Source organism: Spodoptera frugiperda, chromosome 6 (genome assembly GCF_023101765.2).
Source record: "Spodoptera frugiperda isolate SF20-4 chromosome 6, AGI-APGP_CSIRO_Sfru_2.0, whole genome shotgun sequence".
NCBI classification, from domain to species: Eukaryota; Metazoa; Arthropoda; class Insecta; order Lepidoptera; family Noctuidae; genus Spodoptera; species Spodoptera frugiperda.
The window spans coordinates 9,263,859-9,280,022 of record NC_064217.1 but is presented as its reverse complement, the minus strand read 5'-3'; positions in this window follow the sequence as shown (position 1 = coordinate 9,280,022).

The window sequence follows — 16,164 nt, the reverse complement described above, 5'->3', positions numbered from 1 at the left end:
CTGGTTCTGACGCAGTATAATGCTAACACTGCGAGGCGAAAGATTTCGTTTATAACCGGGGATTAAAGGGGATTCTGCTGTTGATAAAGAGATGTTACATCATTAGTTGATAGCGAATTCTTCCAGTGCCAAAGTTTGACGTAGTCTAGGCACGATTATAGGCTTGCCTGTGTTGACGATGGAAGAAACGCTTGAATGATAAATTGGAAACTGTAAATATAGAGAAATGATAATTTGATAAATGATTTTTGTTTTAATTGCGTTTACAATTAGTCATTCGTGTAGCAGATGTTGGAGTTTGATGAATTCGTTCACATTTGTGATGTTTATTCAAAGATATTGAAAGAGTTCCGTATACTTTTTTTATTATCTTGCTGACGATAGAATTAAATTGAGCGAAATAGGTCCCTACTGGAAATATTATTTAAGACAAAAAGTGCATTATTCTCTTTGAGTAAATTTGGACACTTATACTTTGGACACTTTCACAAATACGTCATTATAACAGCCGCGCCACATGTCCGTAACATTCCTAGACAACATTACAGCTCTACTGTAGTCAAGGAACACCGAGCCGTTTACACAGAATTGAATACTTGATTTATTTAATTATTTATTTATTTTGTTTAAAAATTTCAATTTTTTAAATTTTCGGTTTTCGTTGAAGCATTTAGTTGTAATATGCTTCTGTGAACGAGTACTAATTTTAGTTTCATTTCAGTCATATGAGTGATTTCCATACTGTATAGAGAGTACATTGAAGTTAGGGTTGGGTGACGCATTGTGTGAAACAGTAGCACCGTCAGTAGTTACCGTGTTACTGCCCAATATCACAGTTACTGCGTGACGTCAGTGACGTCACAAGTATGGGTATTTTATTACCCTTATCCTGTTTCGTGGAGCCTACGTGAGGTTCATAGTCTTTGGAAATTACTTTAAGATGGGACATTCGTAGTAGCAATACGGCTAACAAACTATTAGCGAGTGACATTTCCTTTTATTATAGTGAAATAGGTATAGTGTCGAAATCCGGTTTTTTACTAAAAACATTGTATTACGTTATCGATAATTTTTATTATTTTTTAAAATTTATATAAGTTTTTTTGACAGTGATGTCATGTGTTATGCATAGATATAAATAACTATTTTTAAATTTAAGGATACATTAATATAGGTAGCAAACCAAAGCGTGTGGCTTTTTGTTACCTAATAATAATTAATTTAATTACCTGCATATATGTATATTTAATGATTACCAATTTCAATATTCAATATGCTTACACTTTCTCTATCTTTTTTTCTAAGGATCCCTATTTTTTATTAATACTGTAGATTTAGCAAATAATAAAAGTGTAAATATACATATAGAAACAACTCAAGTCTGTCGTTGTTCTAAATAAGAACGTTGATAAACATAGTCTACGTAATATTATTATGAAAGAAGATAATGATTCTATCTCTCTCTCTCTTTCGCTTTTCTTATTTCCATCACCGTTAATTTACTTGAGATATTTTTTATGGATGGAAAATCATCAAATGACTATGGTGACACATAACAAATGATAGAAGCCAGAAGTCGCACATAGACGATGCAAACGGATAACGTTATTACTCCTTCATCGCAAATGTGGACTTTACATGCGAATAAACCTGGATAGAAAATCCCAACCAACAACAGTTTGGGAAAAACCCAGCCACGATCACCTCGCCTGGTTGGAGGATCCACCATTTCTAGGGAACTCTACTGTCTGCTCCATAAAACTGCTGTGATCACCTCGTCTGGTCGGTGAATCCTCCTTTTCTAGAGAACTTTACGGTTTGTTCCCTATCATCAGCCTAGATAGGCGGAACGGTGGAAGGTTACAAATCGTACCACTCCGTTCCAACTCCTGCCCTGAGCCGCGACCTCGTGTGGCCAGACGTACCCGCAATCCTCGCAGAGAAAAAGTGATTTTTTTTATGGTACTCTGTACCTAAACACTCCGTCTAGGTAATATGAGAAAAGGTAGTGAGCAATGACACTATTTTCTTCTATAATTTTCTACGCCATCTCTCTCTCTCTTTCTTTTCTATTTTATATTTCTCTGTTAATCCACGATATCTAAAAACATAGCATGACCTTCACATGGTCATATGTAACACGTAAAACGTGGGTGTTGCACCTCTATCTTTGGAGATAACCCATTTAGAAGGAAAACCATTAACTAAAAAGCTAACACCAGTTATTTTCCTAAAGGCTACCCCTTACCTTAGGGTCAATCATTAGATTCAACAATGTTCATCATCATAATCATATCAGCCATACGACCTCAACTGCTAAACATGGGCCTCCCCTAATGACTTCGAGATAGGCCAGGCGACCTGCATCCATCAACTCCCTGCGAACTTAATCAGGTCGTCTATCCACCTTGTGTGTGGACGACCTAAGCTACGCCGGTCCTAATATCGAGAACCTTTCTTCCCGGTTCCCTCGGTTCCCCATACTACGTGCCGTGCCCATACATTGAATCTGCAGAAACACTAATTTGCAATGACGTAGGAGTTTAGGGGGAAGTTAGTCCCGGACTTTCCTTGTACGCCATTAGTATGATGTTGTCTTTCTCTAGTTTTTTACTATGATGATTCATGATTTCTCAATAATACCATATTTTTGATGTATTTTTCCTGGGTAACTGGGCTATGAGACTATGGCGTGACGATGATTTTTACAATCAATAAAGACTAGGAAGGTCACATAAAGCCAATGTGTTGAGTAGGGTTAAAAAGTATTCAAAAACTAAATCAATATCTACACCTAATTGACTATCCGATTGGTGCTCCGTGCTTTAGTTTGGCAGCCGGCGGTACAAGTAAAATAGTAAGATCACATTCTTTTAAAAAACTTAAAAAATACTCATATCAGGTTTTTTTTTTAACAAATAAATCTAACTAACTCGCAGAAGTAAATACATTTTAAGCAGATGATATTAATACATGCAGTAAATAATTAAATCTTAATTACAGTTATAGGTTTTAACTAGTCATCATTTTACGATCATGATTAAGAATCAGAGACAGTAAATCAAATAATGTGTAGCAACAACGATAGGAGAAAAAAACGAGGAATTCGAGTTCATTGTTATAGACTCTAATCCAAAACCTAAATCCTCACGACACTATATTGTTCAATTTCTGTACCTTATTTATATAAATCCTATTTTATTCTACAAGTAGCTAATTCAAATCCAAACTACGGAAAATCTTACAAAAACTTACCAAATTATCCGTTCAGTTGGCAGTGTCGCTAGTGTCTTTTTAGGGCGTATTACTCATTGTTATTTTGTAAAGGTTTTTATTAGTTCTCCGTTTGTCCACTCGCATATGTAAATTGGTATTAAGTTAAAAGCATTCGTTTGTTTCGGATGTCTACTTTTTGTTGCAATTACGGATGCTTTCCGCATCCTATTAATTCACCTTTACAAACTTCTTGTACGTTTAAAACTAGGTACTTGATAAAGAATTTACTGTTAAGGCACTTTAATATACCTAACATTACATTGTTACTAACTGTGCCCGACTTCGTCCGCTTGAAATAGTGATTTTAAGTTTGGATAGTTTGCTCGCGATCACAGCTTCTCCCAACTAGGTGATAGCATGATAATATTATCTAACCTTATCTAATATTATGTGTGTGTATGTTAGTAATATTCATGGAAAACTGGAATAAAGTCCATGTAGTATCTACTTTTTAGTTTGGCCCGGACATAGTTACTTACTGCCTAACAGATCAAAATTCTATAAACTATATTTTTGGCTTTGATATTGATTGTGTTGATCACGCCCCAAGTATTCTTTTAAAAATACTTTTTATCCCACAGGATCGCCAGCGAAGCCGCTGGCAGAAGCTAGTTCTTGATATAAATTTATTTTTCGCGCCTCTAAAATTATCCCTAGTAATGATACCTAAGATGAAACATCCCCTTATCACACTTAGATATTATTATTCGTCCAACCAAATGCTTCCAACGCTCACCTTCCAACTCATCAGTATTATATGCCAATTAATGTTTTACAATGTATATTTTCCGCATATTAATATAAGGGTTAGTTCACAGTGAAGCAAAAAAATTATAATCAGAGGAAATCAGCGAGACTAACGCCTGAATACTGAAATGTTACTCAATTTTAAGTTGTAGATACTTAAATATCGTGCTATCTCTGTCATTTTATAAAGAATTGATAGTGACAGAATTAGTTTTAAGAGCGTCTTAAAATTTAGTAGTGTTTGAGTATTCGGACATAAGAAGAGAAAAACCAATTCAAGATTTGGAAAAATTATTGGGTGATCGCAATAATTTGAGTAAAAACTATCATGAGCCATACTAAATATATAAATAAGAGACTTACGTGTCAATAAGCTCGCACCTCATGAATAAGAGCCCCGTTGTGACTTAAAACTAATGGAGCTTTTCAAATAAAGAGTAACTTAATCCCATTTTATCACAAGATATTACCATATTTTCATATTTTGCCATACTTATCAGTTTTATGGATCGTTTATATTTAAGTAATAATCATTTTATCGGATCGTTTAAAGAATATTATGAAAGAAACCAACGACCCCAAATTTCTTGGAATTAGAATGTGATACAGAAAGTTATTTTTATCAAAACAAGGAAAAAGGAACAGGTTCTCAGTTTGACCTTATTTATGGTTTAAGTCGGCAAACGAGCAGACGGTTCACCTAATGGTAAGCAATCGCCGCCGCCCATGGACACCCGAAACACCAGAGGCGTTACAAGTGCGTTGCCGGCTTTTGAGGGTTAAGAATTTAAGGATTGTTAGGGAAGGATTGTTAAAAAGATTGGGACATACATGCACCAGTATTTGTGTATGTTTGTCTGTCAATATCTCGTGATTGGCTTAACCGATTTTGATGTGGTTTTCAGAAAAGTATTTAATACACTCAGGTCAGGTTTAGTACATTAACTGATTTCAAAATAAGAAGGAGGTCAAACTTCGTTTTTTTAAACATTGTTACCAAATTATTATAATGTGTATTATTTTATCAGATAATATACCTAATAGTCTTGTGAACAACTCCTAAAACTAGAACTAAACATTCAGTAGATACAGTCTGCGTGATCAAACACAGATTAAGAATATGTCAATAAGAACGGGTAACATTTTTTGATGAGATAATTATTGTAGTTCAGATAAAATGAATTAGTTTTACCATTGCTCATAAACCGCCTTTATCTTATAGTTAATAAATTACGCATTTCTTTGTTATTTTGTTACCTAAGAAAATTGAGTTTCCCCGTCATTTCGTATTATACGTGAGTGACGTTTGTTGGTATTGGGTTCCCATAGTTATTATTGAAGGTCTATAAAGATAGTATTTTGGGTTTTTTGAAGATGTGGTTTTCTAATTAAAAGTTCTTTCCTTGTGTAATTCCTAAGATTGATTATTCATACTAGATATTTATTATATCTAGTATCAATAGTATCATCAATAAGTAGCAGCTCCGGAATCCTTATATTATAGGGATTCCAGAACCGCGGACTACCTCACGGGTTACCAGGGATTCCGGCTCGAAAAGCAAGAGTAGGAACAGGGTGGTTTTTAGTCGAATAAATCTCCAAATTTCATCTCGATCGATTCAATCGTTTTGACATGATTGACTAATAAAACAAACATAAACTCACAAACTTTTGCATTTATAATATTAATAAGATAGAACGAGTAAGATGACGACCTGAAAATAATAAGCTCGCAACAAACTTAGTACCTACTAACATAGGTAGGCACATAGACAAATGAAATAGATCCAAGAAACTATTGATCAGTGACGTCATACCTTCGACGTCACTACCCATTGTAACATAACATAAAAACTCGCAAGATTAAATAACAATAGTATGACGTTATTGAAATCACTGTTAATTACTTATTTGTTGAAATGTTGACGCAGTGGCTGCCATATAGGGATAGGCAACCACGCTGCGTCATTTGACGAATGCATGCATCCTTCATAAGCAATAAGCAACCTACAAATGACAAATGCTTGTATCTTGCTTAGAAACAACGAAAAATGTAGGTACCTTTAGTATAAGTTTGCTTAACGTTTAAAGTAATCGAAAAGAGAGCGCGTTCGCTCTGATTGGTCGGCTCGAATAAACCAACCAATCGTTTCGATTATTTTAAAGCAAACTCATACTTGGAGTACGGATTGGCCGACTCGAATAAACCAACCAATCAGAACACCGAACGCAACCCTCTCGTTTCAATTACTTTAAACATAAAGCAAACTTATACTACTGTCCACGAAGCGGCAACATTCGCCTATCGTTTTTGACGAATGGGTGCATCCGAATACCTTACGCTACGCATTGCAGTTTCGATTCTCTCACGGGAAAATATGTTTACAAAAGTATCATCAAATATTACAAAATGGATATTTATAAGGAAGGAAAGAAATTAAACTGGTGTTTAAAAAAAAGATCCTCTTACGGAGAATTCAGATTCGGTTTTGTATTTTTATGCATTTTGTTTTTTTTTGTGTTCTGTTTGTATCGGTAAAGTATTTTTGATGAGGAAAAAACAAGCGATTCATTTTACCTATTAAACCAAATTTTGTCTGAATCTATGTACTAATTAATATCTATTTAATACAAATAATAAAAAATATGAAAAGTGGGTGAACATTGTACAGTAGCATTACATGCCATAATGTGCACCTCTGCCTACCACTTCGGGGATAAAAAGGCGTGATGATATTAAATAAATATAAATAAATAACATTAGACGAAGTATTGCAGGGCTTTTTTCGGTTTTTCGAAAATTTCTCAGTGGTAGCACGGAGTCTGGAAATGTGCCCGGTATACGGCAATAGGCTCACCACCTATTACATGGGACTTACAACATAAATTGTGAAAAGTGGGTGTACACAATGGCATTACGTGTCATGATGTGCACCTCTGCGTACCCCTTCGGATTAAAGGCGTGACGATATGTATGTATGTATGTAAATAACATTAGCAACTTTATTGGGCAAAATATTTTATTTTGTTTGAATTGTCTTACCTATAGGACGGCAGGCTTATGACCCCGAGCTGCAGACTGCCTAGCAGGTTACCAGGGTTCCGGGTCGAAAAGCAGGAGTAGGAATTTCACAAACAATATGTGGCCTACGCATCTTGCTTAGAAACAATGTAAACTGTTAACGAATCGGCAACGGCAAGACCATTGCGATGCATGCATGCAAGTAAGATTAGTCTTGCATAAATGCTTATAATAATAAAATCTTTATTCGCCGAAATATGGTACAAAAAAGGTGGTAACAGTAATTATGTAGTTAAACACATTTCGCCTTCAGTAGGCATGCGAAAACTTAAAGTATAGGGTAACTACATATAAAATTATATTCTATACTTAAAAAAATCTTCTAGGGTATAAAAGTACTTTTCAATAAGCCAGTCTTTTAGTTTCCTTTTAAATTTCGTGGTAGGTAGCTCTCTTATTTATCTGAAAATATCAGGAAATATTGGAAAATATCAGGAAATATATTGTAGAAAACAGGTAAGTAATTTGTGGTCAATAGAATTTCACAAAAGTCACGAGATATACAAACGTCATGCGCCTCGATCATTGTAATTCAGTTCATCCCCTTGGTCACATGATGACATAAATAAAACAATTGACACAGAAGTTAAGGAAAACGTTTGATTCTAAACTTGATATTTGCAATAGGTAATTATGTATTACACTTTTATATTTTACACTTTAACAAGTGTCAATCATTCTTTAGGATGCTATGAAGATGTAATAGCTAAGCTGTAAAACTATTTAACAATTTGACCGTTTCCACCGATACTAAGCTATGTAGCTGTGCGAGTAAGATGTGCTAAAGATGCACAAAGTAGTTGTGCGTTGAAAATGCGCAGCTCGAGTATGAGATGAATCGATAGTTGGGAAACCATCCATAGCACGCATCCATAGCAGGCATCCATAGCACGCATCTCCACACCAACGTAGCATAGCACATCACTGGTGGAAAAGCACCCTTAGAAATGGAAATATTCCATTCTGCCTAAAAGATCAACGCCCTTGAAACGCCGGTCAAAGGAGTAAACTTGTCACTATCATCAGTCACAAATATTTGCCTGCCTTGCTAATCTTCGCTTTAATCCACCATCAGGTTTAAAGGTATTAGCGAGAAAGCCTGATCTAGTCCATGCGTCACTCCTCTGGCTATCTGAAGGTTAAATGCCTTATTAAGGTTTATTGACAGTCATTTCAATGTCTGGCAAATATTAAAAAATGGGGCAAGTGTTTTCTGGTTGAAATCAGCCTTAAATTTATATACATATTCTCTATCATAACATTATCTTTATAATTATCTGAAATGTTGTCTACATTCTTTAATTTTAAAACCCTTTTAGTTGATTTTAACGTCCCTATCCGCATTACGTTTACTTTCAGACGTAGTTTAGTTAAAAAATTAGATCTTAATCCATTTAATTTACCATTACACGTATTTTGGCACGAAAATGTCGTTGAGATAACAGATTTCCATTACTATTTACGATTCTATTGACACCTCAGGTGACAGACTTACCCCTCTTTCCTCAACATGCGTTGTCACATAGACCTGCAGTTTTGGCAATAAATTCAAGGTTCCAATATCTGGTTTCATCCTTGTTCCGTCATATTTCCTTATCATCAACGAGGTGAACATTAGTTCATTGTTTGCAAATTTTATAGGAAAGCGGTCAATGTCTTTAATTTTGAAGTTTTATCAGTTTGTACGTTGTCTTTAGCATTATAAGCTCTTAATCAAGTCATCATGGCCACTAAAGTTATCAACGTTAAACCGAAACTATACAGTTTATGAAACTCCACGTTCGTGTTTTATTTCCTTAGTCATGGTCTTTTTACGATTGCTTTGCTGTACAGACTTCATTTCCTTCGAAAATTCTGTAAAGAAATGGGGTATAATGTTTTCGTAAACAAAGTTTTATTTGCCCACGTGCTACATATTTTTGATGTTAATTCGTTCCGAAGAATGTTTCGTTTCTGTCTGATTACGTTTTGCTTTATCAATTTGCTCTGAAACTTCATCTGCTTCTATTACACCAGATTAATTTTAATAGGATGCAGTTTTAAGATTGTTTGTACTAGTTTTACTGTTAGCTTTGAAAGGTTCCTTGGCCATGATGACTTGAAGTGTTGAGAATTCTCTGCAATCTTCTTTAATGCCATACTTTTCTTGTTTACTAGAAGTTTTACCGTCAGATGTAATGCCATCATTTAGAAACCTATGCCGCCGCTTAAATCATACATTAATATAATTGGTTGTGAGCAAGTGATTAGCGTTGATGTGAGTTTTGTCGTCTGAACTAATTATTTCACTGATTGGTACACTTCCCTGTGTATTCTACAAATATTTGTTGGGTAAGTAGATATTAGCGACTTACTGCAATTAGTATTAAAGCAATACGTGTAAGGTAAATACTTGTAGTTACCGGATCACGAGATCCTTTACAGGGCCAGTGGCATTGACTATAGGGACAGTAATCGGGTACTTTTGTTTGTTTGCGTCTGCGTCAAATAACAGTACTTTAGGTAAAGTACCGAGTTTAAACATATGAATTATACTTTACCTACTTGAACTTTGTTTGATCGAAAGTCCTTGGTCTTTTGTATGTTTATCCTGTACGCCCCCTTATTTATTTATTCTTAAATAAAGTCGTCGACATATAAGAAACCTTTTTGATAAAATACTAGCTGATGCCTGCGGCTTCGTTCACGTGGATTTCGGACTTTGTAACAAAGAAAAGTAGCCTAAGTTACTCCTTAGTATATCAGCTACCTGACAATATAAGTCTCGTCAAAATCCGTCCAGCAATTTTAAAGATTAGCTAGAACAAACAGACAAAAAATTTAAAAATTATATTTTTTGGATATACACTCGTATGTATTCATAATATGCATGTAGGAAAAAGCGGTCAATATTACAAACAGACACTCTAATGTTATTTATTAATCTAGATCTAGGCTAGACTAGATGTTTACCACTGTTACAGGCTATACCCTCGTATATGAAGAGGAGAAAACATCCTCATGTTTTCTCTTCTTCATCCATTAAAATTGCAAGCATTTAAATAATTTAACACTTGTCTACTACATTTTATGGTTTTATTACTTGTTTATGGGTAGTTATGGCAGTTAATAATGTACCAGTTTTACGTAATAATTCTTCATCCACACTAGTCACGATGTGATTAGTACAGTACTTCCTTAATAGTCAACATGTATCATCTCTTACCGTGTAGGTACGCTACTTAACTATCCTTGTTGCTAAGTAACATTAAACTGATCCATCTGTTTAAGAGATTTTTTTATAAAAAATATACAGTCAACAAAGTTAGGAAAAATCCCGATAAATCACCAATAATTAAATTAATCATGGGTCAATATTACAATAGCATTTACGTACTAAGAAAAGGAAGAAAGAGTACCTATGGGCTGGTATTCCACCAACTCTAAAAAGTCAACTGATTAGGTATTACCTACAGTTATGGGTGGTGGTAACAAATCATGAAAAATGTTATTTGCGGTAAAAACATTCTATGGAGGAGTCTATTCCACAAAAATAGAAGTATTATTAATTAACGACAGGTAAATAAACATTCAAAAGCTTTTGCCAACACCAATACTCATTACAGAATAGGTACTTCGGTGCAGGTGCAGAAACACTTGGAACTGCACCGTTCGGCGTTCTCGTTTCGATTACTTTAAACGCTTTAAACTCGCACTAAGGAACAGGTATCATCATAAAACCATAAATTTTCCTGTAAACAAAAAAACCTAAAATATAAATTAATTGGTCACACGGTCACGATTGACGACGTATGGAAACGGACTTCAAGAAGGGAGTAAATAGGTTTCTTAAATGTTGGCAAAGCAACTAATGCTCCAAGTGTTATTCAGAGGCCACGGTAACCACTTATCATCAGGTGGACTTTCTTGCCAAAGTCGTGGTATAAAAAAATCACTAGGGGAGGAAATATATGACTGAATGTTCTGCAGTACGTATTATGACTGATATCAAGATGATGATAAAAATCTGTCTTTAAGAAAACTCCAGCCATTTATTTTACGAATAACACTCGATCGATTATAGAAACATGGAATTTGCATCCGTCCGAGATCTCTCACGTATCTCCCCATGACCTCACCATTCGCCATCAATGCTAACGTTACCGATCTTTCGATACATTAGTATTCTGGTCATCTCCTTAATCAGTGCTCTGTTCAACTTGTTGCACTTATTCATGTTGCTACTACCTATTACATTATATACTTTGTAAATATAAGTACTGACTGCTGTGAATGTTAAAAGGTGAGTTGGGGGTAATTTTGATATTTTTTCCTTATTTATTTGGTACAAGACACAATTAGGTACGTATACCTATCTACCTACAAATGTCACTTGATACAGAAGCCTTAACTTTAATACGAGTTTGCTTTACGTTTAAAGTAATCGAAACGAGAGTGCGTTCGGCGCTCTGATTGGCCGACTCGAATAAACCAACCAATCAGAGTCGAACGCGAAGGGTACTGATCCGTGTGTACGTTGGAGACACCAGACCACCACAACTGGGGCCCACTAGGGTCGTTGTCCTTGATCCGTTTAAAAAAAGCATTGTTGTCCTATCGGGATCGCGGATAGACCGCCATTGTAAGCTATAGGTGCCCCGAAACGAACAGAAGTCTTTGGTCGACTCGGTTTTGCCGTCATGAAATAATGCGTTTCTTTTCATGCTCATTGCGGTTGCTAATACTAAAATTGTCGCGTCACAATGTGACTCATAAAATAATATTGTGGTAGTACCTACCATTGGTTTGCACTTTGCTTTCTTGAGTAAACTGTGGGTAATTGTGAATTTAATGACATGTAGAATATAAATATACCAACTAAACGTCAGTACCAAACATTTAGTACGTAGTATGTAGGTAGTTTAAAATTTCCCGATTTTCCTCTGCTTATTTGTTGTCAGTCACGTTCACCCTTCAAAGTTCAAATGTATTGGCTCGATCAATACATAGGTACAATGAATAGAAATATAATTTTTCTTTCGTCAAGAATTGCAATGTGTAAAAACCTCATTTAGATCCCTTAATAGGGTAGATGACTAATTTTTATTTTAATGTCCGTATTTTAAAATATTAGACACTCACCTATTTTTTTTTATTTTCTTACGGAAACAAATACTTTCGAAGATAGGTACCTACCTATATCGATTCGCGTGACGTCACTTCTACGTACATTATCTATTTATGACAAACGTTATGGATCTGTACTACTTACCTACTGCTATCAGCTTAAGACTTAAAAATTTAATGTACCAACACTTTCAAATCTAAAATAATTTGAATTTGAAGTTAAATCCACGACCAACGGGCCGCAATGTGTTACACCTCTGCTTACACCTTCGGGGATAAAAAGGCGTGACGTTGGCGTTACAAAATCCATGACCAACGGGATCCACAGGCTTTTACGTAGGTATCAGTCGTAAGTATGATTATTTTAAAGCACTTGCGCGCTTGGTAAAACTTGATCTTGTATGTGTAAAACCATTAAACGGTATGGTGTAAAACGGGTTACCCATGACGTTACCTACACACATGACGTGTAGCTTATATATCTCCAATAGGTATTCTTTAAGTAATAATAGCTGTTTCTACGTCTACTATAACGTCATAAATTCTATAGGTTATATTTTGTGATCTACCTACGTCATACCTAGGCACCCGTCTAAGTACTAAAAATCAACCTACCTTAACTTATGTATACAGGGAAGGTACCTTGTTGTTTTAAGTACATATACCTACGTAATGATGATATAGGTACCATCCTAAGGAAAACCAGAGGAAAAATCTAATAGGTACCAAGTAGTCATTAATGTAACTAGTAATACAGTTTATTAATAGTCTGACAATTGAACGTTTAAGTACATACTTTTTTATACATAGTTACGCCTTTTATTCCCGAAGGGGTAGGCAGAGGTGCACATTATGACACGTAATGCGGAATGCCACTGCAATATACACACACTTTTCACAATTTATTTTGTGAGTCCCATGTAAATAGGTGGTAAGCCTATTGCCATATACCGGGCACATTTCCAGACTCCGTGCTATTACCGAGAACATTTCGAAAATCCGAAAATAGCCCAGTAATATTTTGCCCGACCCGGGAATCGAACCCGAGACCCCTTGTACGGCAGTCGCACTTGTGACCACTCGACCAACGAGGAAAGGATCCATCCCCATTCCGTCGAAAGTGGAGATGGATTGGCCACACACTCCGAAGGGGTCCCGAACACGGTATGTGTGCATTCCAAGCAACCCTTGGAATGGAATCCACAAGAAAAAGGAAGCGTGACGGTCCTCGTTAATCCTGGGGCCTGAGTCTGCTATTATAATTGTGTCAGAATGGTCGATCATTGAGCAGAGCAAGAGGGACGGACCTATGTAGGTTGTATAACTCCATCCCTGTTGCACTGCTCAATGATCGACCATTTTGACACAATTTTAATAACAGACTAAGGCCCCTGGCCCCTGATGTTGCACAGAGTTAGCAGAATCGGCGGGCATCTGAATGACGTGGAGCGAGGTGACGCGGGAAGCTCAAGACCGGTCGCAATGGAAGACTTCTACATACTTACGTCAAGTCTAGTACCTAGGTCAAGTTCCATTTTCCATCAGAATTTATCTAATATGTACCTACAGACCTAAGACTACAAACAACTTTTGAGAACCCACTCAACAACATTCTGTATCTACCTACATTTTCGCAAACGAAATTGCGAATTCTCAACCGGATCGTCATTGTCAGGTCTGGAGATTATAGCAAATTCTTTTCCATCTTCTTAAATGGACTTTGTTCAGTGGTGAAGAGGTACCAAAATTTCCAACCCATTATCGTCATCAAAACCTCAAAATACAATAAACTTTTCAAGGAACTTCCAATTAGTGGAGGGACATGTTAAACGACAAAATGCGCTGAGAACCAGATAGCAGTTAGCAATCTAGTTAGCAACGTTAAAATTTAAATTGATTTCTATCGTTGAATTAACACTATTAACTCCTCTCTTAAAATATTCGAGAATATTAGTTATTTTTCATTACATTGCGCGTTTTAATATCATCAATCTCTTTGTATGTCCTACAAACTCAGCAGTGGTTCACAAAATGTTTAAAAAGGTCATGTTCTTTGGAAACTTTAAAATCACTAAGCATTCTTCCAATGTGTGATCGTTCAAAAACCTCGTTGTTAGCACTCGGCGACATGCCATTGTGAGGTAATTGGATTGAAAATAGTCCACGAGCTTGCAGCGTTAACAGCGTCATTAGGACTTACTTACAACATGTTGTGTAAAAAGATTAAAAGGATGCTTGCTATATTATATAAGTAGGTATAACCACGCATCATACAATTTTTTTTTTTTTATAATAAAACTCATAGTTAAAAAATATACCTAAAGTTACTAAAAAACAATCTTAGGTTATTTTTTTTGTATGTGACAATTTCTCTGTTGTTACCGTACGCTAAACCACAGGCTAAACCTTCAGTGCCATTAATACAAGTTTGCTTTACGTTGAACGAATACAATACGAGGGTGCGTTCGGCGCCGTGATTGGCCGGCGCGAATGAACCAACCAATCAGAGGACTAACGCGCTCTCAAACGTCCGGGCGACTATAGTCGCCCAAAAATTTTTGGCGTTAAACGTCCGGGCGACTATAGCAGCCCATTTGACTTGTTCACTTCCAACGAATTTTTATCTATGACAAGTTTCAAAGAGCTTTACGAATGTTACACTAGATGGATCTGTATTAAATAACGCATCTATGGGTCGGTAAAACAGTATGCCAGGTGACAGCAAGAATATAAAAAATAATTGTTTACAAACTGTGTATCAAGTTTTGTGAAGTGTTTGGGAACTCTGCGTTTAAAATGTAAGTATTTATTTATTTATCATCCTACTGTATTAGTGTTGTATATTAAAATAATCCTTAAGATTCATTCTTTCAAAATAAAACAACGAAAATAAATAATTAAATAACGTTTAGTTAAAACTTGTTCAAAAAAACAAACAAATATTTTACTTGAATTTAGCCCGTTCTGTTAAGTTCAACTTTTTTTATGCATTTGTGATTGATTTCTGTACTTTAATTAGTACATATTTTGATTCCTTAATAATTCAGCTTTATACTGGTATTTTTTACTTTGCTATAGCTGCAATAGTTTGCTAGAAAATACACTTTGAATCGGTAACGGCATGGGGCGCTCGACGCGGTTCAACACAGATCGAGCGCGTGAACGTACAAGGTGTTGACAGGTGTCGCACGCGAACGTTTGAGTCGTTAAACGTAAAACGAATTTCGTACTGAAGGCCACTGGACCTTTTAATTTTTAAATTATACGATTAATATGTATCTATACACAGAATAGATAGTTCTGCATTTTGATTGTGAATTAAAATAACAAAGCATTTGCTCAACGATGTAAACAAGCAACAAAGCCGTATATGGGTATTTATCTACACATTACATAGCTTTAGTAAGCGGCCCACGTTTTAAAGAAAATCCTATTAGAGAAATCAAACCACTTTATTGATTTACAAATTAGATTAGGTTTTGCATTGTGACGTGTCAGCAACACGTGTAGGTAGGTACCTACCTAAGTATTTAAGTTATTGTGCCTATGTAATAAATAAATGCAACATAGTACATCTATGGGATAAGATACGTAACTATGTACAGATTAGTAAGTAGGTACTCTTTATTTAAATAAAAATCCCGAAGCTTAAAAGAAATGTTCTAAGCAGACAGGTACTAAAAACTAAAATAATTTCATTCTAAAATAATTATTCTTGACGAAGAAAGGGAATACCTAAGGATTAAAATTTGGATTCTCGAACCAAACAATCTTTAATCTCTTGTAAGTCAATAATTAGGGTAGGTATCTAGTGTTATCACATACCTAATTGTTATACCTAATTGTTGTTGTTGGGAACTGTAAATTGTCATAACTTGAACTAGTTACTCACATTATATTTTAAATACATTACCTATATGAAAACAACCAAATTTTTTTATTAGGTACAGCTC